At 52.6% G+C, this 23,590-nt stretch overlaps 1 long non-coding RNA gene across 8 annotated transcripts in view; it reads right to left on the reverse strand.

The window, feature by feature from the left end:
• The window catches only part of LOC144298570 (uncharacterized), a 29,029-nt gene extending 18,912 nt beyond the window's left edge, over positions 1 to 10,117 (reverse strand). For 2 of the 8 annotated variants that reach the window (XR_013365503.1, XR_013365502.1), the window contains exons 1-3: positions 9,853 to 10,089; positions 500 to 567; positions 64 to 213 (exon numbers count right to left, since the gene is read on the reverse strand). This is a non-coding gene — a long non-coding RNA (uncharacterized LOC144298570). Of the gene's footprint in view, positions 1 to 63; positions 214 to 499; positions 568 to 9,852 lie in introns of all 8 variants that reach the window. The other 6 variants (XR_013365498.1, XR_013365499.1, XR_013365497.1 and 3 more) reach the window with 5 other exon arrangements.
• Positions 10,118 to 23,590: the final 13,473 nt, after the last annotated feature.

A 23,590-nucleotide genomic window follows, 5' to 3' on the forward strand; every position in this document is an offset into this window, starting at 1 on the left:
AACATAAATACAGGAAAGGGAGGGGAAGGGGGAGGAGAGTGGGAGGGAGGGCAGGCCACTCACCGGGGTGATGTGAATCCATGTGCGTAGCAGTTAATACCCTCCAGAATATTTGCATCCTTTATCTCCGCGTCAGATACCTTCTCGAAAATGTTTAAGGTCTCTCCTCCACTCTGGAGCCATGCTCTGGCTTTGTGCTCACGGGCTCAATCCCTATTGGAATCAGTTTGCCAATTTAAAAACATGCGGATGATAAGAGCACCTGCCTCACTGCGCTGTGGATAAGACCTCTGTACCGGGCTCAGAACTTGGCAGCTCTCGCTAAACTCAGGCTGCCACTCGCACTTATGGGACAGGAGCCCAGGGGACGTCTCCACCGAGACCAGCTGCTCTGGGGCCGCCTTCCCAAGGTGGGGGGCAGTGCTGGGGACCCTGGCCGACCCCCAGGACAGGAAGGCGGCTGGGAAGGCGGGAGGGGATGCCCAGCCAGCGTTCTTACGGGGGGGGGGGGGGGCAGCCCCCTTTCATCTCAGCACAAAACGACTTCCTGGTTCAAAGACCAAAAGCCTTTAAAAAAAGAAGAAGAGAAAAGGGTTTGTGGACATCAAATATCAAATACTGTTTTAGAAACGCTGTTTTGATGATTTAAACATAAGCAAATCCAAACCATATGGATTACATTTCTCCTGAAGGGTTTAAAAATTAAGGTGGGAGGGGGAAGAAAAGGGAGTTGTCTCGGGCCAAGTGCGTGTTGCTTTTTGCCAATCTCCAGAATCTTCGGGCAATAATTGGAGACATGTCCTCACACCCCAACCAGTGCTAAGCTGTGCCTTGTTTTTCTTTTTTTTTTTTAAATTGCTGTTATGACTCACTGTTGAGTTGGTGATTATTTTTATCCAGTTAATGAAGGTAATCTATAAATTACCACTGACCCAGATTCATGATTTAATAAGATTTAAATTACACACCCAAGCTCGCCCCGAAGAAGGGGGCTGGAGCCTCTTTCTGAATGGAACACATGCATCCGCCTGTTCTCAGAGGGCCCGAAGCTCAGATGTCCTACGACCGCCTCCCCTTCCCTTCCCCTCTCCCGTCTGAGCTCGTAGCCTGTCCAGTGTGACATTTGGGGCCACCTGGTCGGTTTCCAGGCCCTGTGACTGCACGTGCTCCGCGGGTGCTGGCCTTGGGCTCAGAAAGAACCCCGAGGGGGGACCCCGAAGGCAACCACCTCGCTCCCGCATCTGTCATGTTTGTGTGCCCTCAGCTGACCCCCGGCCCCTCTCTGGGCCTGTTTCTCCTTGTAGACATGAGACAGTATTGGTCTCTAAGGGGTTTCTTTTTCTTTTTCTTTTTTTTTTTTTGTTCTTGTTTTAGAAAGAAAGAGAGAGAGAGAGAGAGAGAGTGAGCAAGTGGGAACAGGCAGGGGAGAGGCAGAAAGAGAGAATCTTAAGCAGGCTCCATGCCCAGTGCAGAGCCTGACACGGGGCTGGATCCCCCGACCCTGAGATCCTGACCTGGACACATAACTGACTGAGCCACCCAGGCGCCTGGTCTTTTTTTTTTTTTTTAAAGATTTTATTTATTTATTCATGAGACACACACACACACACACACACACACACACACAGAGGCAGAGACACAGGCAGAGGGAGAAGCAGGCTCTATGCAGGGAGCCTGACGTGGGACTCGATCCCGGGTCTCCAGGATCAGGCCCTGGGTTCAAGGTGGTGCTAAACCGCTGAGCCACCCGGACTGCCCAAGGTGCCTGGTCTTTAAGGGATTTCTCAGCACTGGTGTTCCCAAAGTGGACCCCGTGGAACCCGGGTCCTTGGAATGCTCTGTGGAAAGGAGCTCCATCCTCAAGCATGTCTGGGCAGGGCTGTTGTCCGACTGGTCCATTCACTACACCACACGTCAGCAGGTTCAAGGTCCAAGTCAAGGTTACCGCTGCCTCTCACCCTACAAAGGCCACAGCCTCCAGGAAGCCCTCCTGGTTTTAAGTCAGGTCAGGTCTTGCCCCTGCCTGTCTGGCTCTTCCAAGGCCTCCAGTGGCCCTTAAACTGCAAGTGAACTGGTGAGTTTGCACAAGCCTGAGGGTCTGAACCCAGAACGAGCTTCGTGGACAGACAACCCAGTCAGTAACACAGGCCCGCTCTCAGAAAAACCCTGCACCTAATTTAAACACTGTCATCTCTGTCTTGAAATTCTTAGTAAGTTTACCCACTGGGTCTGCCTTTTAATTTTGCTCTGGATCATTTGACTCACCCAGACTCGCCTCCTGCCTGACCTCACCCTCATTCTCTCCCTCCTGGCCGCTCCTGGGCTCCTGGGCCTTCCTTCTGCTCCTCTACTTCTGTTCTCCCGCTCTGCCTGGAGGACGGCCCACGGCGCCACCCCTTTGCTCTAACTGGACAGGATCGTCATCCCTCGGGCCTCAGCTCACATAGCAGTTCCTAGAGGGGGGAGCTCTTCTACCCTAGGCTATACCCATGAAGGCCCCCAAGGCCGCCGCCCGCCTCCCCATGCCATTCCCTCTTTGGGACTATTCGGAATCGCCTAGTTGGCCTCATAAGTGAAAGGAAGATGGGGCCTTTCTACCTGTCGCTGATGCAGAATGAGAACCTGCCAGAAGGGAGGGGCTCGTCTGGTAATGCAACTCTGTGTGTCCCACTCCCCAGCTCAGGAACAGATGCCCCCCCTTCTGACCTTACCTGGGGAAGCCCCACCCCACCTCTGTGACCAGCATCCTCCACCCTCCCACCTGCCAGGTCCCCAGCTCTCTGCTCTCGGGTTCCTTCCCTCTCCCCCTCCCTCCCTACCCACACCCAGCCCTCTGCACCCCCAGGATCCTCTAGGTCTCACTTGTATCAGGCCAGCCTTCAAGAGGCTTCCAACTCTGACCTGGTTCAGATCATCATGGCTTCATGTTACTCCCTCTCTGGGCCCAGCGGTGGCGGGGGGCGGGGGGGGTGTGTGCTGATGGGGTAGGGGGGGGACTTTCACTAGTGCCCCCAAGGGTGGGGCAGCCACCCTTAGCGGGGAGGAATACAATGGAGCTGCTACACACAGATGCTTTTTTTTCAAACAATTATCTGCGTCTTAATGGGCAAGGCTAAATTCGTTAACGTTCCGGGCGTGGGTTCAGATGAACTCTATTAAGAAGTGAAGGGGGCAGATCCCCAGGCTGCGCGTAGATCACAGAAGGGGTTTCCAGGAGAACAGAAATGAGGAGATGCCCCTTTATCCCCACGTGGGAAGCCCCTCGGCTGAAGGCTGGAGAGCCTGCCCAGCGTGGCGGGGGGAGGCAGGTGGGTGCTAGTTTCCAGCCAGCGCTCTAGGGACTGTGACTTTCAGCAAGGAAGGGGACCAACCTGTCCCGGTTTGGCTGAGAGTCTCCTGCCCATTTCTGCACTGGAGGTCCTGTGACCTGGGAACCCCTTTCGTTCCAAGCAAACTCCCAAACAGGCCCAAACAAGCTTCATCCTTGAGTATTTGACTTTCCCTACGCCCCCTTTGCCACCGGCAGCTCCCCTTCCCTCTTGAGGAGCTGGCTTTAGCCCCATCTCTGCATCCATCTGCTTCCTCTGTCCCCTGCAGAAACCTCCCTGTGTCCCACCTCCTGCAGGTGCCCCAGGCTGGGCTGTCCCCAGGAGGCCAGAGGAGAAATCAGGGCTCATCCCAGGTGGTCATTAGGTCTTTGCCTTTCACAGCTGAACCTGAAAGTGTCCCAATTCTGGGGCATCTGGGTGGCTCAGTCCGTCAAGCCTCTGCCTTCAGCTCAGGTCATGGTCCCAATGTCCTGGGATCGAGCCCCGTGTCGGGCTCCGTACTCAACGGGGCACCTTCTTCTCCCTCTCCCCTTCCCCCCTTCATGTTCTCTCTCCCTATCTTTCTCTCTTAAATCAATAAAATCTTTTATTAAAAAATCCCCATTCTAACCTCATTGCTTATGAAAAAAAGGAGACTAACCCCCTGGGACCCAGCCGGGGACAAGTTTGTATGTCGTGTCTTTCTGTCTCGTGTTGGCAGAAGCAGTCTTTGGAGGATTCTGGGACAGCCGGAGGAGGGGACGGACTTATGTTAACAAACAACTTTTTTGTTTTTTCTTTTTAACAAGTAACACGTTCATGGAGTCAGTTTAGGAAATGCAGATAATCAGAAAGAAAAAAAATCAATGCTACTCATAGGCCACCTCCTAGACATGACCGGAGGCCTCTGGGGTCTCTCGTTGGACCGGACTCGAGAGCCCAGAAGTGGGGGGATGAATCCCAGCTCACCATTTCACCATTTCAGCTGCACATTGGTGGCTTTGACCCAGGAATCTTGGCAGTTGTTCCTGGTTCGGGGGCCGAAGGAGAGGTGAGGTGTGAAGAGAATGAGCTTTCGTTTTTGTTTCTGATTTTGAGAACTTGGATCAGATTAATGAGTAGTGGTAAAATGCGGCTTACTTGATCCTCCCCCACCAAACGGATTGTCATTTTTGATGTTTTTTTCAAGAGTACGAACTTGTTTTCCAGGAAATTGGCATTCTGGAGGTCAAATTGTGAATATTTTAATTTTAATGTTTTTTTTTTTTACAAAATTCATTTTTATTTCCTTTACAATGTGGTTTCTCAACCTCAGCAATCTTGACGTGTGGGCCAGATAGTTCTTTGCTATGGGGTGGTCCTGAGCACTGCAGGTTGCCCAACGCCCTCCTTGGCCTTCACCCATTAGATGCCAGCCGAAATCTCTGGCACCCCAACCCCTGACGATGACAGCCAAAAATCGTCTACAGATGAGTGTCCTTGGGGAACAAAATCACTAGCTGTAGAGGAACCAAACCACTAGAAAGTTCTAGAAAGTTCTCAGAAGCAGCATCTTGTATCTCCCCAAGCATCCACAGAGCCCAAACTACAGTTTATGATACGGAATTATATGTGATGGCATTTTTTTAACAGTTCCAGCTTAAGAAAATCGTTAATTAAACAAGAGGACTAGCAATAATAATACAGCTGATGTTCCATTCCATGTGGTTGGAGTTTGTGTGTACGTCCTGACATTTTAACATCCATGGCATTTAATTACAATTAGCCTTGCATTACCTTTGCTCTTGTGTTACTAATTTTATTTAATAAAAAAGGGGGTTTGGGGAAATTTAAGCTTTTTATTCTTTTTTTTTTTAACCACCAGTTTCCTGACTGAGGGATACTATTCCATATCAGATATAAAGAGAGCTTTCCCAACAGACTCAAGAAACGGTTGTTGATGAATAGAGAAAGCTCTTGACGAATTGCCGCAGCCCGTCACAGATAGGGATACCCTGCAGGGAACAATGACTGCCTTTGAGACGGTTCAGAAATAGGTATTTTATTCATCGAATGACTAACTGATTTTAATGAAAGTATGCCATGTTCAGAGAGTTTATTGTGGGACAATTTCTAATTTCCTACAAATAAAGAAGTGACCTTTGAAGAACGAGGAAGTTTTTTGTTCTCAGATTCGTCTGGGAAAAATCCATAAGTGAGAGGACATTTAATGCAATTGGACAAATAAGATTTGTCTTGCAGAATCTCATTTGGCCAAACGTAATAAGTCATCTTGAGAAAAAGCCTTATTTAGTATAGCGTGTACATGTGCGTGCGTGCACACGCTTTCATGTGCAAAACAGAGACGTGGGTTATTTCATTAATTACGTCCTGCTTTTTCTCCAGAAACAAAATTGAGGTGAGGATCCGCAAAGTTTCTTTGACTATGTCACCAGAGGAAATCAATCTGCCTGTCTAGGAAGGGAAAAACGAATGCGTTCATCACCTTCCTTCTCCAATCACATAAGTCATGCATTATAAAAATAGCATGTGTCTTACAGAGCGCAGAAAAGTATACATAAATCAAGATCATACCTAAAATCTGTCACCCAAGACAATGACTATAAAAAGGTTGGTGTATTTCCTGCTAGTCTCTTTATTTTTGACTTGAGGGTATGTGCACATTTTTAACCGAATGAAGACCATACTTTCTCAGAGTTTTCAGTTCCGTTTCACTTTCTGTTGTATCCTGAGCATTTCCCCCCAGAAAATACAATTTGCAGGGAAAAGTCACTGCCAGTGACGGGAGCACACAAACAGGCTGCTGTGGATGGTTGTTGGAGTTGTGTAATGCCCCAGCCTGGGGGCTACGACGTAAATGGTCCTGCCTGGAAGAAGATGCTGCTAATCCTAGACACTTTCACAATGTACCTATGTACATACTGGTTGCTCCCAGGGGATGTGAGAGCGGGATTGACCGCTAAATGGAATTTACAGGGCAAGCAAAGTATTCTAAATGGGGCTGGGGAGGTGTCTGCACAATAGTCCAAATGCACTAAATAAAGCTCATTGAACAACACACTTATAATAGATGAATTTCATGGCATCCTAATTATACCTCAATAAAACTTTTTAAAATTTTTTGGTGGTAGTGGGAGGTGAGCACAAAATCCATCTCCCCTGACAATCAAGAGTCAGGAGGTGGGCACTACTGTTACCATTCCCACTTCACAGACCTGAGAGCCAAGGCTCAGAGAGGGCCCCGTCACTTCCTGAAGGTCACCTCCCTGCCCTGGAGCCGGTACCCACTAGGCTGGACTTGCTGTCACTCGAGCGGCTTCTTCACAGTCTGCAGGCCCGGAGCCCTGACATTTGGGGCAGCCCCTCCCTGCTTCCTGTATTCGGAGTCTGTTGTCTGCCAATCAGTCCAGTCCTGCTCTGCTTCCCAGCCTGGGTGGCAAACACCCAAGCTGACAGAGTGGGTTGAGCAATGGAAAAGCAGGGAGAGTCCCCCCACCCCCCACCCCCACCCCACTTCACGGCCCTTGATCTAAAGCACTATGATGAGAGCCGCTTAGCGCCAAGAGCGCCACCCCCATCGGGTTGCGCCTTTCCCCAGTGTGCATCTTGGATGAGTTTGATTTATTGCCCGTGTTTGAAGGGCTCCTAAAACAATGCGGAGCTTCTGGTGGCCTGTCTGAAAACATGCTCACACACAGTCACCAAACCCAACTCTGAATCACCCTCCAGAGCTGTAGAGGGATCTTCAAAGTCCTGTCCTCTGGGTTTCCAGCAAGACACGATTGTGGGTTGGGAATGAGTGCGGAAAAATTGACTGATTGTTATTTTCGAATGTGGCAATGGTTTTGAGGACAGTTTCATCATAAAGAGCCCCTTTTGTATTTTTATTTTCATTGTGTTGTCATTCCATGGGGGCTCATGGGAAGTCAGGCTTCTGACATCCTCAGGAGAGGCTGTGAGAACCCAGGGCTGGCAGGCTGATTGCCATCGGTTGGGGGCTGTGTCCAGTGAGCGGATGGCTCAAGGGGACCGGGGGGTGTGTGTGGCCAGCTGTCTCAGGGACAGGAGCGCGGCCTGGTCGCTGGGCCGCTCGCTCACTCTGCCCAGCCTACTCTCTCCCCTTCCTCACAGGTGTGCCCACCAGTCAGTCGATCCCCTACTTCCCACACAGCACGCGGTCAAAGGGATAAACAAGCTGCGGGACCTAGAAACAGTGGAAAATTATTCAGCAAAAAGAAAATGAGCTTTCAAGCCACGAAGAGACAGCGAAGGACCTCGAATGCGTGTTGCCAAGTGAGAGAAGTCAGTCTGAAGGGTCACTTGCTGTACGACTCCAACTATATGACTTTTGGAAAAAGCAGGATACAGAGACAGTGAGATCGGTGGTTGCCGGGACTTGGGGGGCAGGGGGTGATGAGAAGGGTGAGGAGGTGGCACGCAGGGATCTGGGGGGCGGTGAGGCTGCTCTGTACGATACCGCAAAGGTGCACGCATGTCATCATCCATTTGCCAAGACTCACAGATTGGACACCACCAAGAGCGAACCCTAATGTACCCTGCAGGCTTGAGTTAATAGTGATGCATCAGGATTGGTACAATAGTTGTAACAAACGTAGCACACTATTGCAAGCTGTTAAAAATAGGGGGGCCAAGGTGGGGGGAAGCAGGGGTATGGGGATACTATACTTTCTGTCCAGCTTTTCTGCAAACCTAAAACTGCTATAGAAAAGTCTATTAATTAAAAAAGAAGGGACACCCGGGTGGCTCAGTGGTTGAGCATCCGCCTTCAGCTCAGAGTGTGATCCTGGGGTCCTGGGATGGAGTCCCCACATCAGGCTCCCTGCATGGAGCCTGCTTCTCCGTCTGCCTGTGTGTCTCTGCCTCTCATGAAAAAATAGATAAAATCTTTTAAAAAATCATATCTATCCCCAAACCTTCCAATGGCATCCTCTGAAACTTGAAATAAAATCCCAAGTCCTTGCCTTGTCCTTATAGAGGCTGACGTGGCCTGTGCCTGTCCACCTGTCTAACCTCTTCTCCTGCCTAGCTCGGGTTTGCTGGCTTTAATCTCGCCATGCTGACTTCCATCATATCCTGAGGCAGGTCTAACTCTTTGTCACCTCAGGGCATTTGCACACATGCTGGCCCTTTGGCACTCCTATGACAACTGGTCCCCGTTTCCCTGGTTAAAGCTTTTTGGCAAAAACCTCCCAAATCACATCACCTAAAGGAGATTTCTCCTGGAGATTCCTACCACAGAGCCCTTCTGGCTTCATCCAACTGGCTTTTGAAAGCTGTTACTATTTCCTTTATATGGTTATTTGTTTTCTTTGGTTACTCATTGTTCTGCCGTTCTCTCTCCCTCAAAGGCAAGACAGGAGATGGAAACGAGGGCAGGAAATGTTGTCTGTCTGGTTATTGATGTATCTCCTGTGCCTGGAATTATGTCTGGCACACAGCAGACAGTTAATAAATGACCAAATGAGTGTACATTTACTGACACCTACTGTATTTGTTGGAGTTTAGTGTATAAAACAACATTTTAGGTCTCTTAAGCTGAAAGTGTTCTCAGGCATAGAATCAGGAATTATGAAATTTGTAGAAGGGCCAACAACCCAAATAATCACGGATTCTTCATTTCCGTCATGCCAGCCTGCCTAACCCCTATCCCCACACCCTGCCCCGTGAATCCCAGACTCAGCCTCCCACATTGTGCCTTAATTTCCTCAGCACACCCCGTTTGAATGGTCGGTTCACACCCAGCATGCTGGCTGAGCGTCAAGGTGGACAGGTTGAGGTTGGAATCCCAACTCTCATGTTTACTGGCTGTATGACCAACCTTGGATCCTTTACCTGTAAAGAAAGGATAATCATGGGACTGACTCTCAGGCTCTTGGGAAGATTACATAAAATAATGCACGTAAAGTGCTTGAGTGGGTGCCTGGCCGTGGACAGCACCAACGTCCCCTTCTGCGCCAGGCAGGAGTCAGGGCGGTGGGCAGGAGACATTAGTACCCTGACTCCACAGGGGTCCCATCGGTGTCGAAGACAGGTGTACTAGGCTAATAAAAGTAGCTAATAAAACTAAGCTAATAAACGGGTGGCAAGGGTGGTCAGAGAAGAAAGTGCTGTGTGCGCTGAGCCCAAATGGTGAGAGGGGAGGAGCCGTGTGAAGATCTGGGGAGATGGTCCAGGGGGAAGAACAGTGAATGCCAAGTTCCTGAAGTGGGGTCAGATTGGGAAAAATAGCAAGGAAGCAGATGGACAATAAGATGCCACAATAAGCTAGCTTTCAGTAATTGCTGTTATTGAAATTGAAACAGAGCCCACGTGTCTATTTTTTTCACCTTTTACCCCTCCTTCACTGTCCCTTCCAGTTCTCCTGTACCCACTAAGATCAATGGATAATCTTACTTATCTATGATTCATAAAAAGTCTCATAATTTAATAACCAAGGCTCTGTGTAGGTGACTACCTATTGCTGCATAACAAATTGCCCCAAAACTTAGTGGCTTTGGTCAACAATAAATACTTATGAACTCACACAGCTTTTCTGGGTCGAGAATTTGGTGGCAGCTTCGCTGGGTGGCTCTGGCTGAGAATCTCATACAGCATCAGTCACGATGTCAGCTGGGGCTGCATCATCTGAAGGTTCGATTGTGGCCGGAGGCTCCATTTCTCAGGTGGGACGGTCCCATGGCTGCCAGGTTGGTGGTGGCTCTTGGCAGGAGGCCTCAGTTTCTCTCCATGGTGTCTCCATGGAGATGTTTATGTGACCTCACAACATGGTGGCTGGTTTCTCCCAGAGCAAGTGATCAGAGAATGAGGTTAGGCCGTGATGCATCTTATGACCTCACCCTGGAAGTCACAAACTCCCACTGTGCTCTACTGGTCACTGAGGCCAGTCCTGATTCAGCGTGAGGGGAACCACGCAGGAGGCCAGGATCCTCGGGAGCCCCCTTGGAGCTGGCCACCAGGCACATTTCCCCCCTCAGGTGCACTCCGTTCATTGTCTCCCTGCTTGGGTCGGAATCAATCAATAACAGCGACAAAATCCTGAACGGCGAATCTCGTGGCTTGTCTTTCGGTTTTGATCACGTTCACCTGGCATTTCTCATCTCCAGCATTTTCTCCTTGCATTGGTGGGGACGTCAGTGTCCAAATCCCACCCTCTTATATAACCGGAGGGTCCAACCCCTGTTGATTTAGTTCCTGTGACAACAAGATAGAAATTTCTAACTAAAGTGGGAAATAAAGGAAATTAATTTGTCTGGCAAAAGGCTAGAAAGTAATTCTGCTGCCAGACGCAGAATCTGCCATGGGAAAACAGATGGGAAGATCATGTAAATATAACGAATGCCAAGAAGAATCGGGAAAGGCAACTTGTAGCTCTTCAAATGGTTTTCTAAAATATTTTTTTGTTGAGGCTACACAGGATGCCAAAACAAGTGAGGGGGTGGGAGGCATGTGCAGACAAGGCCAAAACCAAGGTGTGGCCGTTGGGAATCGTGTTCGAGAATCAGTCCGTGGTTTCCCAATCGATGGGCACGGAAGGCAATTCACGGAACCTGGACAACTCGGGATCCCTACAGACAAGCTGTGCCTTGTGAGGGTCTGCGCGCAAAGCTGGCCGGGTTTCAGGTGCCAGCCTGTCCTTGCTGCCCTGGTGCCTCTGCCCACCAGAGGAAGAGGGCTTTGGGAGTTTATGACCGAAGGTAAATGCAGTTTTAAAAAATAGCAGCGTCCACATTCGGGAGGCTTTACTAGGGCCAAATGCGCCTTGGGTAATTAAATCCCGAGCCAGCGTCGGTGCATGCAGGAAAATGTTCCCAAAACGCATCGTGTTTGTAGTGTGTCATCGTGAGAAGTTAGAGAAATGACTGGATTGTAGGAGCCTGTCCACCAAGCACGGCAATGTCCAGGAGAAGGTGACAGTGATGATGAGATCTGGGGCTAAATTTGGAATATTTACCCTATCAATCTCCAGTAGGAGGTGACTCTCCATTTAACTCGGAGGAAGGTGCGGTCAGAGTTCCAGGGTGAGTCAGGCCGGAGGGGCAGGGCAAGGGGCGGGGGGCTTCTGGGGAGCCTACGTTGAAGCGACACACGAAGCCTGAGTTAGTGCTGGCAGCGGAGATCGGTCTTATTTTCCCCGTTACGGGAACGAGGCAGCGGAGACAGGCCGTGCGCCCCCACTCTACCCCTTGCTATGGGGTCCTGTGTTCCCGGCTACCCATCACCAATATGCACCACCTCCCCACCCCCGTGGCACCAGCTTCAGTCGTTAACTATTCGCACACGTCAGAAAACAAGCTCAAGGTAAGAGTGACAACGTGTGACGCGCTGGGTACCTGCCACCGAGTCCTGTGATTATGCCCATAATCCTAACGGCAACGACGATTAACGGCTGACACCTGAGCCCAGGCTCCAACGGGCGCCCCATCTCAGTCCCATCCCGGACTCCCTCATCTCAGCCTCACCACGCGGCAGTAGATCACGTTCCCATTTTACAGATGAGGAAACCGAGGCCCAGAAAAGCTAAGCAACTCGCCCGAGTTCTCATCAGCCGTAAGCGGCAGAGCTGGGACGCTCCCTGGAGAGAGAGAGGGTCTGACTGCGAAGACCGGAGCCCCCTGCCTTGGGTAGTGGATGCTCCAGCGACGTCACCCTTCCAGGCTGCATCTTTAAAGGGGTCCCCGCGGCATCTGGATGGGAGCATTTTAAGGCAATGGCTTAGGTGGGCACGTGGGCGGCATCTGTTTCTGTATCCACAGATCTCTGCAGGTGTCTAGAGAACACTCCCCCCCCCCCCCCACCCAGCAAGAGCGCCCTTCAGGTGTCCTCAGGAGCGGGCGTGACAATGAAACACGCAAGGTTATTCACGGTAGCATGACTTTTAACAGCAAGCAGACAGGAACAACCCAAGGGGCCACGGGTGGGCGGGAATCAGGTCATGAGAGATGGGCATCTGCACAGCCCCATGCCATGCTGCTCTAAAAAAGAACGGGGACAAAAATAAATAATAAAATAAAATAAAATAAAATAAAATAAAATAAAATAAAAAATAAAATAAAATAAATAAAATAAAATAAAATAAAATAAAATAAAATAAAATAAAATAAAATAAAGAACAGGGACGTTCTTTCTGTGCTGATTTGGGAATATTGCCGAGCTGTATGGAGCACAAAAGCAGGATGCGGGATGGGGTGGACGAGACACCACCCTCGGTGCCACGGGCAAAGGGAACATAAACGGGTGGGTCTGTAAGAAACAGGAGCCAACTGAAGAGAATTGTCTTAGAACTAATCACAGTGGTCGGCTCATCCCTGGGAGAGAGCGGAGACCCTGGGGGGTTCGGGGGGGAGGGGGCTTACATCCCCCTCGCCCCGTATAACATTTTATATTGAGTCTGAGACTTTATGGTGTGTACATATGCTATTAGCAGACATTTGTGTAATTTGTGTTGTTGTTTAGAAAAGATAAAACAGAGAAACAGCTCAGGAGACTGGAAGGGATGTCTCCTTAGACACGTCAGCTGTGGGTTTCCTGTGCCCCATTTCCAGAGGGGCTTCGGCCTTCGTTTGGATCAAACGTCTGCTTTCCCTCCGATGTCCCTCCGAGGGCAGGCCGGCTTGCACTCCGGTGACCCGCGTCCTCAGAGGCGGCCCGGCCGCCAAAGCTCCCGTGTGAGCCCCTCCGTGATCCTGGGGCACCTCCGGGGCATCACTCACTGCAGTGACGTCCCCGTTGCCCTGGTGTCCACAGTCATTAAAATAATGTCCCCACGGGCTGCTGCCCTGGCCGCCAGCCCTGATCTGCGCAGAGGGTGAGCACAGGGCTCTCGCTCAACATGACACCCCGATTTGGATGATCTCTAACAGCCCCAGGCTGGCTGCACGTGTCCTTTGCGGCCGACCCCGCTCTTCTGCATTGCTGGGATTGCTTTGGATGGAAGAGCAGAAGCACAACGGCCAGGCCAGGAAAGACGAGCTCCCTAACTGTCCCCCCAACCCCACCCCCGCCAGGTGTGTCCAGACACCCCACCCCCACCAGGTGTGTCCATCCTCCCCGGACTACCCAGCTGGATGGAGAATGGATGTCCAGGAATCGGCCTCACCACCAAGACGCCAGAGCACGAGCCCCTCTGTGCCCCACTCAGCTTCATCTCATTTGGCCTTAATCCTCTGTTGCTTTATGTTTCAGGACTCAGCAAGAACTACATACAGTCTTTACATGCAGTTTCTCTACGTCCCCATGAAATGACCACGAGAGGCAGGTTGTCTCAAACCCACATGGGCCCCAGGGGAACCAAAGTGCCAAGAAAGCAGAAAACGTGGCCAAATTCATACAGATGAGGGTGGAGGGGTGGAGTCGGGGTTGGGAGCTAGGTCTCCCAGGTCACCACCCCACTCCTGTGCTCACAGGAGACATCACTAATGGTCCAAGGACACTTCCCTCTCAGCCCGAATGTACCCTCAGAACTCAGGAGAAAGTTCCGGGCAGTCACCACCAATCAGTAAGACCATAGGCTCCAAGAGGGCAGGGACCCCCGTGTGGTCCAAGGCAACACTGAGTCCCCAGCACGTAGCACGGTGTATGGCACCTGTAACGATTCATGGAAGGCAGGGCCCGAGGGAGGGAGGGAGGACCTGTGGCAGAGTTAGCTGTCTTCCAAAGTTAATTTTCTTTTTCACAGGTCCTACAGCTACCCGGCCTGCTTTGGGAACGGTTGTTGTGGGGTGACTGACTGTCCCCAGTGCAGCGGGAGCAGAGGTGAGAAGTGTCACTTTGGGGCCCAGGCTTCTAAGCGGTGTGTCTCTCTCCCCTTCTGCTGGCTGCGTGCAGATGGCAGCGTCTTCCTAGTGGATTGTGTGGCCACAGGGTCACGGCCTAGACAGGCCCTGTGTCCCTGCGTCAAGTAGAGCCACCCTCCCTCAGGAGTAACTACCCTGGGTGCTACATGCCCAAGAAATAAAGGGAGGGTGGGGAATGCCTCTCCCTGGGCAGCTCCAGGCCACGCAGCAGCCGTCACCTGGGAAAATTCTCTCAAGAAGGTTGCACATGGGGTCAGCCGGGTGGCTCAGGGATTGAGCATCTGCCTTCGGCTAGGGTGTGATCCTAGGGTCCCAGGATAGAGTCCTGCACTCAGAAGCCTGCTTGTCCCTCTGCCTGGGTCTTTGCCTCTCTCTCTGTGTCTGATGAATAAATAAATAAATTCTTTAAAAAAGAAAAAAAAGGGTTGCACATAAAGCCATCAGCCACAGCATCCCAGCAGCCGGGGGAGGGTGTGCCGTCTGCAGAGGGATTCTGGGCAGGGGCCTAAGGGCATCTGCTACCAGGGCTGGCAGGAGTCCGCAGCAGGGGTAGAGGAGGAAGGGAACGTCACTGGGACGCACAAGGTGGCCGGCCGCTTGCTGGGTGCTCTGAGCACGCCATCCCCGTCTCCCGGGGCCTGAGGGAAGCTCTCTCGTGACCGCTGTTCTGTTGTACAGATACAGATACAGACAGTGATGCTTAGAAAGATCAAGGGATTTTTCTAAAGGCCCAGATGTTAGAAGTGGCAGAGCAGGAGTTGGAGCTCAGGTTACTCCAGCTCCCACGCGGAGCTGCACAATCCTACCTGCCTCCACCAGCCCCCCAGCCTCCACAAGCCCCCCAGCCTCCACCAGCCTGACAGCCTCCACTAGCCCGCCTGCCTCCACAGCCCACCTCCCTCCACCAGCCCACTTCCCTCCATCAGCCCCCCAGCCTCCACCAGCCTGCCTGCCTCCACCAGCCCCCCAGCCTCCACCAGCCCTATGGCCTCCACCAGCCTGACAGCCTCCACTAGCCCGCCTGCCTCCACCAGCCCACCTCCCTCCATCAGCCCCCCAGCCTCCACAAGCCCCCCAGCCTCCACCAGCCTGACAGCCTCCACTAGCCTGCCTGCCTCCACCAGCCCACCTGCCTCCACAGCCCACCTCCCTCCACCAGCCCACCTCCCTCCATCAGCCCAACAGCCTCCACCAGCCCAACAGCCTCCACCAGCCCACCCGCCTCCACCAACCCGCCAGCCTCAGTGCAGGAGAGCAGAGAAGGGCGGTGCATACGTCTCTCAGCACCTCGACGTCTCCACACAGGAATCCGCCTGCCCTGCGTCTCCAGGTGCGGCGCAGCCAGGGGAGCAGCTGGCACAGCAGCCGGTCTGGCCGGGGGCTCCACCCAGGGTTGCAGACAGGGCGAGGCTCGCGGGCCTCCAGCCGCTGCCCTGCAGGTTGTGCCGTCACTGCTCTGACTCAGAGGCTGCCCAGCCTCCCGGTTTGCTGATTTTGCAAAATAAGCAGTCCCGGGCTGCAGCCTGTGTGCATTTGGAATCTCGATTTTCTCCTGCTGGAGAAAGAGAGGGCATGTAAGTGAGCGTGAGAAATGCACGGGCCAGATTGGTCCCCTCCAACTTGTGAAGTCTGGTACTAAGAGAGGTCTCTGAGGTACTTAGTACTTAGTACTCCTGCTCAGCTCTCCGATGACTGTCAAGCTAGCCTGCCTGAGCTCACGTCCCAGGCCCACCACTACCAGAGAAAGGGCCAAGGGCAGGTCTCTTACACGCCCCCCCCCCCCCTGCGCCCACACCTGGAGATGCCAACAGGCTCTTCCTCATAGAGGTTTTGGAAGAATGAACTGAGATGATGCAGGGAAAATGCTTCAGACACACCAAAAACTCGATGCGTTTTTATAACCACAGGAAGCTTTTCTACCCCAGCTCAATCCCTCGGACCGCAAAGACGAGGATGGACCCCAAACTATAAAAAATGGGAGACTCATTGTGTGTCCCTCCCGTTGCTGCCAGCTTTTGTTCACGGTCCTCAGATCACTGCTACTTGTGTTCTGTCCACTGTCTAGTTCTTACCGGAAGCCAAGGGGGTGAGATTTGAAGCTCAGAGATGGGAAGCAATGTGCTGCCGCTTCCCAGCCCCATCAGGCGCAGCCGAGCGGCGGGAAGTCCAACTCCAGCTCCCTGCTTCCACCTCCCCTCGTGTTTGGTTATTCATCCTCGGTGGGAATATCTACTGAGTGCCCACATCATGCCAGCCGCTGTGCTAGGTCCTGGTGACACCGCCGTGAGCTGCTTCAACTAGGTCCCTCTTCTCAGGGTGCTTGCATTCTGGTGACGAAGTCAGACAGTAGACAGGAGAACAGCCCAGTCAATAGGACAATTGCAGGTGGTGACACCTGCACCCAGGGAATGGGATGGCTCAACCTGAGGATTGTGATGGGGTGGGAATGACTTGGGTTGAGTGGTCCCGGTGGTCTGGGTTCAGCCTGAGAAGAAGCAAGAATGAAGTGAAGGGGTGTGCGTGTGTGTTTCTGGAGAAACTTTCCCAGCAGAACAATAGCAAGAGTGCAGACTTGGAGGGAGGAAGCCTGGCTTGTGTCTGGGGAACCGGGGGAGGCCAGTGTGTATGTGTGTGTATGTGGGGGGCCAAGGCCACCGGAGCAGGGAGGTGGCATCCGCTTCACCTCTGGCCCCACTGCTCACCCAGCGCTTGCCCGCGCTCCTGCCCCAGCTGCTCAGGACCCCAGGGACCACTTTTGCAGACCCCAGTGAGCACACAGGAGCTCAGAGTCAGATGGCCAGTCTCCAAGCTCCTTCCTCTGTCCTTAGCTGCAGGGCAGGTTGAGGAAATTAAATACGTAGGGACTGAATATTCTTTAAAGCTCCTTCCATTTGCAAATAAATGTAATCCTAACTAACAATAACCCTTTGAAGTAGGAATAATAATTATTATTATTTAGAAGGGGGAGGGACAGAGAGGGAGAGAGAATCCATGCTGGGCCTGGAGCCCAACTCAGGGCTCGATCTCACGACCCTGGGATCACGACTGGAGCTGAAATCCAGAGTCAGATGCTTAGTTGACGGAGCCACCCAAGCACCCCGAAGTAGGAATTAGTATTAATAACAGTGGTATTGTCATCGGCCCTATTGAACAAATGAGGAAACGGACTCAGGGGCGCTTCGTGACTTCTCCAGGGTCACACAGCTAGAACACAGAAGAACTGGAATTTGAACTCGGGCTAATTTTACCACTGCTCTTATTGGCCTGTAAGACAGGGTGTGGTAAGCACCACTCCGTCTGGGATAATAAACTTACTGCCTTAAAAAGCCACATGAGGGGAATCCCTGGGTGGCGCAGCAGTTTAGCGCCTGCCTTTGGCCCAGGGCGCAATCCTGGAGACCCGGGATCGAATCCCACGTCAGGCTCCCGGTGCATGGAGCCTGCTTCTCCCTCTGCCTGTGTCTCTGCCTCTCTCTCTCTCTATCATAAAAAAAAAAAAAAAAAAAAAAAAGCCACATGAGGCTTTCATCCCACTCCACACTAGTTTTCGTTGTGACTTCGAGCGCCCTGTGGCGCACACCCTGACCCTGGGCCCTTAGAGCAGGGTGCTCACACTGTGGCCCAAGCACCCAATCCTGCCCTCTGCCTGCTTTTTTGGAAATAAATTTATCCGGAAGCCAGCCACACCCCTATGCTCCTGGATGGCTCGGGGCTGTTTTCCTGCTCCAAGGGCAGGACTGCGTTGCTCTGACTGAGACCACAGGGCCTTCAAAGCTTACAATATTTATAATCTGGCCCTTTACAGAAAAGGTTGCAGATCCTTGGCACAGAGGAACTTGCTCCCAGCTCCTGTGTCTCTGCCGCGGTGACTTTGGAAGGAAGGACACCTGGATGACCCAGGGCCCAGCCCTGGATACAGCACCAAAGGAGCCCTTAAGGCAGGTAAGGGCTGGAACAAATGCCCCTTCCAGAGGGGAGATGCCACAACCCCGGGGGCTCCCTCGCCCCCTTCCCCGATCAGAGGTCATGTGCGTGCATCTGGGGCTGCGAGCGCCAAACGCAGCAGAAGCCCCTTCTGCACATGCTGCCTACAGTTGTCAGACTTGAAAACAGAAACACAGGGCACCCGGGAAATTTGAATGGCAGAGAGACCACAAATAAGTTTTGAGTAGGAGTCTGCCCCCAATAGTACGTGGATCATTCTCACACTAAAAAATTATTCTAAAATCATTCTACCAAAATTCTGAAGTTATTATGCTAAATTCCAAATTTATTATGCCCAAATCTTAAGTGTAGGTATGTCCCGGGTATTGTGTGGGACATGCTTATGTTTAAAAATATATATACATATGGATCCATCGTTTATCTGAAATTCAAACCTGAGTGGCTTCTTGTGCTTTGGGAACACACGAGGGGGTGAATTTGAAGGCAGACAGAGGAAGCTCGGAGCTGCAGGGAGCTGCAGGGACCGCAGGGCCGCCAGCCTTCTCCACGTGGGTTTGCCCCGGGAGCGGAGGAGGGAATCGCAGCCACGGGCCCCTTCCAAGACCCTTCCACAGATGGTTTTCCAGCAGGAAATCCCCCCAGCTCTCCAACAAAGGTGAGCTTCTTTTTTCCCAAGTGGGCATCCCGCAATCTAATCTCACAACACAGGGTCTGTAACTTTCAGGCAGCAGGAAACTATTTATGGGCTGAAAGTCCGGGATTTTCTTTTTTCTTTTTTAATTGGGCGGGGGGGGGGGGGCTGTTTTGATGCTTTGCGAGTGAAGACCTGGTTTTCTGGCCCCAGCTCCTTTGCCATGGCCCGCCCCTTGTCTCTCTGGCTCTCTCCCTGTCTCTCCCTGTCTCTCCCCGTCTCTCCCCGTCTCTCCCTGGTACGCGGCTTGCTCAGGGAGCCTGGCAGCAGATAAAATGCCTTTTGACAGGTGACAAGATGGAACCAACGTCCTGGCGGGTTAGGGCAGTAATCGGGTGGCAGAGGAAGGAGCCACGGGCTTAGCAGCGCTGGGCGGCGGGATGGAAGCGGAGGCGCGGCAACCGGGGTCTCTGCCTACTGGGGTTTCAAAGGCGATCATCGGGGCGCACTATTCTCCAAAAAGGGGCAGTGAAGCCGCATCAGTGTCCCCCTCCAGCATGGAGCTCCCCCTCCAGCCCTGGCAGCCGGGGTTTTGTCACCGTCCTCAGGCCTCGGTCCTTACCAGGGAGGACTGGAGGCCTGGAGGCCACGTGGGTCGCTCAAGGTCAGCCGCCGACCTGAGGCAGAGCTTCAAGGGGACCTCGGGGTGGGGGCAGGCCCCCAGCCTCACGTCCCCATCCACGATTCTGTCCCCGTGGAAATCTTGCCTACCTGAGGGTTTACAGTGCCCACCTGACAGGGGCCCTGCTATTTTCCTAGCCCAGCCTCGAGACTCAGCACCCAATTCTGTGCTTCCACAGTTATTCTGGATCTTTCTCTGGGAGGGCTCTTTTACAGGTTAGGGGGTGACCAGAGGTAAAGGGAGAGCCAGCACCTCGTGCCCAGGAGGGGCTCAGGGGACCCTGGCTGGGGTCGCGATCGCCACACCAGCCCTTTGTCCCCGTGCAGGCCTGCACGCACCACCAGTAAGGCTAGGCGCCCGGCACCACTCCCGAAGGTGCCTTGTGCCAGCAACGGAAGATGTCCACTGGGTGCTGGGTAACAGGTCGCTTGAGAAACCTCCACCTCCTCCCCCTGGGCTGGTCTCGGAGACCATAGTGAGGACCCTGGGGACAGGCAGGCCCCCTTGGGGCCCAGCAGAATGCTTACACCTGTGGCGCCTCCTTAGACAGTCCATGCCGAGGACGCATCCCCCGCTCTGCTGGGGGCTTTGGGAGGGGAAGGAGCACCAGACAGAAAAATCCAGGCCTGCTGGGGGAGCACAGACTCAGCCACCATGGGCCTGGAGCCTCAGCAGCCCCGTCTCTGCCCTGTGGCCTGGACCCCCTTGGAATAGGCTGGCCCAACCCAACTCATGAGAAATTGGGGGCCTCTTTCCAGCCTCCAGCTCCCTGAGCCTTGCCAGGAGCTTAAGAGCCCCTTGCTTTGCAAATCAGGAGAGGAAATCCTGTGCTGACTTTGAGAAGTGGAGAAGAAAAGGGGACCGTTTTCCGGGTGGCCCCCAATACTCTCAGTATTGGCTTTGAGCCTTGCGTTTCTCCTCCACATCTCTTCCAAGCCAGCTCTCCAGTTCCACTCCCATAGGAAGGGGCTCCAGGAAAACTTGTGGGTGACAAGAAGCAAGTTGGGGCCAGAGGGTCCTTTTTACAGGGACCTCCCCTACCAGAAGAACCCAGGACACTGTTGGGAAATGCAGGCTCCAGTGCCCACCCCAGAGCTTCCCAGTGAGACCCTCTAGGTGCGGTCTGGGACTCCACGTTCTTATGGAGTCCTTCCCCGACGGCAGTGCACGATTAGAGACATAAGGTGAGGACTGGTAAGTTTTCAAGATGTGAACGTTCTCAACTTCAATACAGTTGAAAATCTCTTGCTGGCTTCCCAGTGCTTTTAGGGGGAAGGCCAGTGCCTTTGGCACGGCTTATTGACAGCATCCTCTCTGTGCTCCATTTCTTCATCATTTGCCTGCCACACCACCCTGTGCTCGGCAGCATCCCCCATTCCTACCACAGGACTTTTGAACTGTCCATCTCCACTCTCTAAACACTAACTCCAGGGAAACTCCCAGGGGTTCCTGGAGTGAATGATACTTATTCAGCTGCCATAAGTCCCCCTCCAGCTCATGTGCCCCTCCTTTGGCCACTTTTCTTGGTTAAAAGTCAAACACCGTCATCCCTAGATGATTTTTTTTCCCTAGATGATTTCTTAATGTCCTCAGCCCCTCTTGAATTGGGGCTCCCTGAGGGTAGGGGCTGGAGCTATCCCATTCAGCTTGGCACCCCAACCCCAGGTCTGTGGACGGGGCGCTTCCTGGTTCAGAGCCCAGATCCGGAGCCCACTGAGGGCTTTTACTGCAGGCCCCACCGACCGCGTGGACAGCAAATCACAAAGCCTCCCCGGACCTCGGTCTCTGACTGTAACAGAGCTCAAACTGTACCTGTGCCGAAGGGCTAAAGTGAATGAGTGCTAGGTACTCCCTAGGCTTGGTGTCTGGCATTCCCTTAACGAGCAAATACTTAATGAGCACCTACTGTGTGCCAAACACTGGATCCACGGAGCTCCACAGAGCTCCACTGAGAACAAAGCTGACAAAGCCCCTCTGAGCTGGTGGAGAGGCAGCCCACACACTGATGCCGAGGAGCGAGCTGCCCAGCGGGAGGTGTGCTGTGCTCACAGCTTCGCGGTGCCTACCACCCTCTGCAGGCAAAAGCCCGGTGTGGGGGGACCCCCCTCAAGTTGCTGACCTCTTCAATGCTCGGTTTTCTCACCTGTAAAATGGGTATGATAGGAGAACCTGCTTCAAGGGGCGGGTCGGTGGGAATTTTCAGGGTGAAGAGGTGTGTGTCCCTCGTGGTAGTATGTGATCTTTAGGACAAATTCAGCAGGGAGACGGCATGGAGAATGGGAGGGTGCTGTGCGTGCTGCTTTAGGAAGCAAGGATGGGAAATGCTCCCCGCGGAGGTGAGAAGAGAGAAGAAAGGAGACATGTGGGTGTTCAGGGCCAGTGTGGCTGGAATGTGAGGAGCAAGGCCATAGCAACTGAGGAAGCTGGAGAAGGGTGGACGCTGGGCCAGCAGGTGTTTGTGGGCCTTGCCGTTCATTCCAGGGGGGTGGGGGGTGGGGGGAGGGGAAACGACCTGGGAGCCGGACTGGTTGCTGGATGAGGAAGGCATCGGCCGAGGGGTGGCGGAGGCAGGGCCAAACATAGGGGGCCGCTGGGGGGCCGAGGAGGCCTGATGAGAAGTGATAGGGTCTTAGGGTTAGGGATGGTGGCGGTGATGAGAGATGGTCAGATCCTGGGTGCCCTCTGGAGCCGCAGCCCCTGGGCATGCCCAGCACCCCGAGGGGCACAAGAGAGGGTGCGGCACTAGGTCAAAGTACAGCCATTTCCCTAGACATGGGGCTCAGAGGAAACACACCGCTGGCGGTCCTTGTCACTGAGCCATTTTGTCACCTTGGTTTCAGCAGAGCAATCCCACCAGCCCCGGCTCCTCAGGTAGCTCGGATCCGGCCTCAGGAAGGCAAAGGGTTTTAGACTGAATAAAACCGTCAAGCAAGGATAAGCCCGATTTGCCCCACAAAGGAGGAATCACTTAGGTCCATGCCTGTAGAAAACAGCTTTCGTGGCACGTGCCAAAAGCCATCCGTCGTTTTACTAGATCGTCCAGATGTGCAAATTCTAAGGCAGTTTGGAAAACAGCTCTTTCTCCCACTGCCCAGTTCATGTTCATACCTAATGGATCCCAAGGACAAACCAAACAGGGCAGGTCACCTGGTGTTTCGAATTTTCCATATGAATGCCACCCCCCCCCCCAATGGTGCTAGAGCGGAATATGTGAAATGCCCATAGGTGTATGTGTAAGTATGTGTAAATCCATCAGAATATTTTCCTGCATTCTCTCCATGCCCTGTTTGAGATAGAGCTTCTTTGGTAAGCATTTCCTAAATATCACAGAATAAGAATAAAAGGCAACTGGCTACACACACACACACACACACACACACACACCACTATTCAAAAGGTAAGGACTCTTTGCAAATTGTAAATGAAGGTCCTGAGGGAGGGGGGCCGTGGAGAAGAGGTCTCACCCCGGCAGAGCTGCATCCCTGGTGTTTCCAGCTCAGTAAGTACAGCAGGCTGTACTTTTTGTGAGGTTCCCTCACATTGTAGCCTTTTTTTTTTTTTTTTTAAAGTAGGCTCCACACCCAGCATGGAGCCCAACGTGGGTCTTGAATTCACAACCCTGAGATCATGACCTGAACTGAGATCAAGAGTCAGCCTCTTACCTGACTGAGCCAGCCAGGAGCCCCCAAAGTGCAGACATTTCTTCTAAAACTATTCTTAAAAAAAAAAAAAAAACAAAACTATTCTTAGTGTTGATATACAATAGACATGAGTGGTACTTGACAGATGCCAATATGTATCATTGTCATCATCTTTCTTTTTTAATTTAAAGATTTTATTTATTACTTGAGAGAGAGAGAGAGAGAGAGGGATGCCTGGATGGCTCAGCGGCTGAGCGCCTGCCTTTGGCCCAGACCGTGATCCTGTGGTCCTGGGATCAAGTCCCACGTCGGGCTCCCTACGTGGAGCCTGCTTCTCTATTTGCTTATCTCTGCCTCTCTCTCTCTCTCTCTCTCTCTCTCTCTCTGTGTCTCTCATGAATAAACAAATAAAATTTAAAAAAAAAGAGAGAGAGAGAGAGAAAACATGAGTGGGGTGAGGGACAAAGGGAGAAGCAGACTCCATGCTAAGCAGGGAGCCTGATATGGGACTTGATCCCAGGACCCCAGGATCATGACCTGAGTCAAAGGCAGATGATGCTTAACCAACA

The sequence above is a fragment of the Canis aureus genome, chromosome 26, assembly GCF_053574225.1.
Source record: "Canis aureus isolate CA01 chromosome 26, VMU_Caureus_v.1.0, whole genome shotgun sequence".
Lineage (NCBI taxonomy): Eukaryota > Metazoa > Chordata > Mammalia > Carnivora > Canidae > Canis > Canis aureus.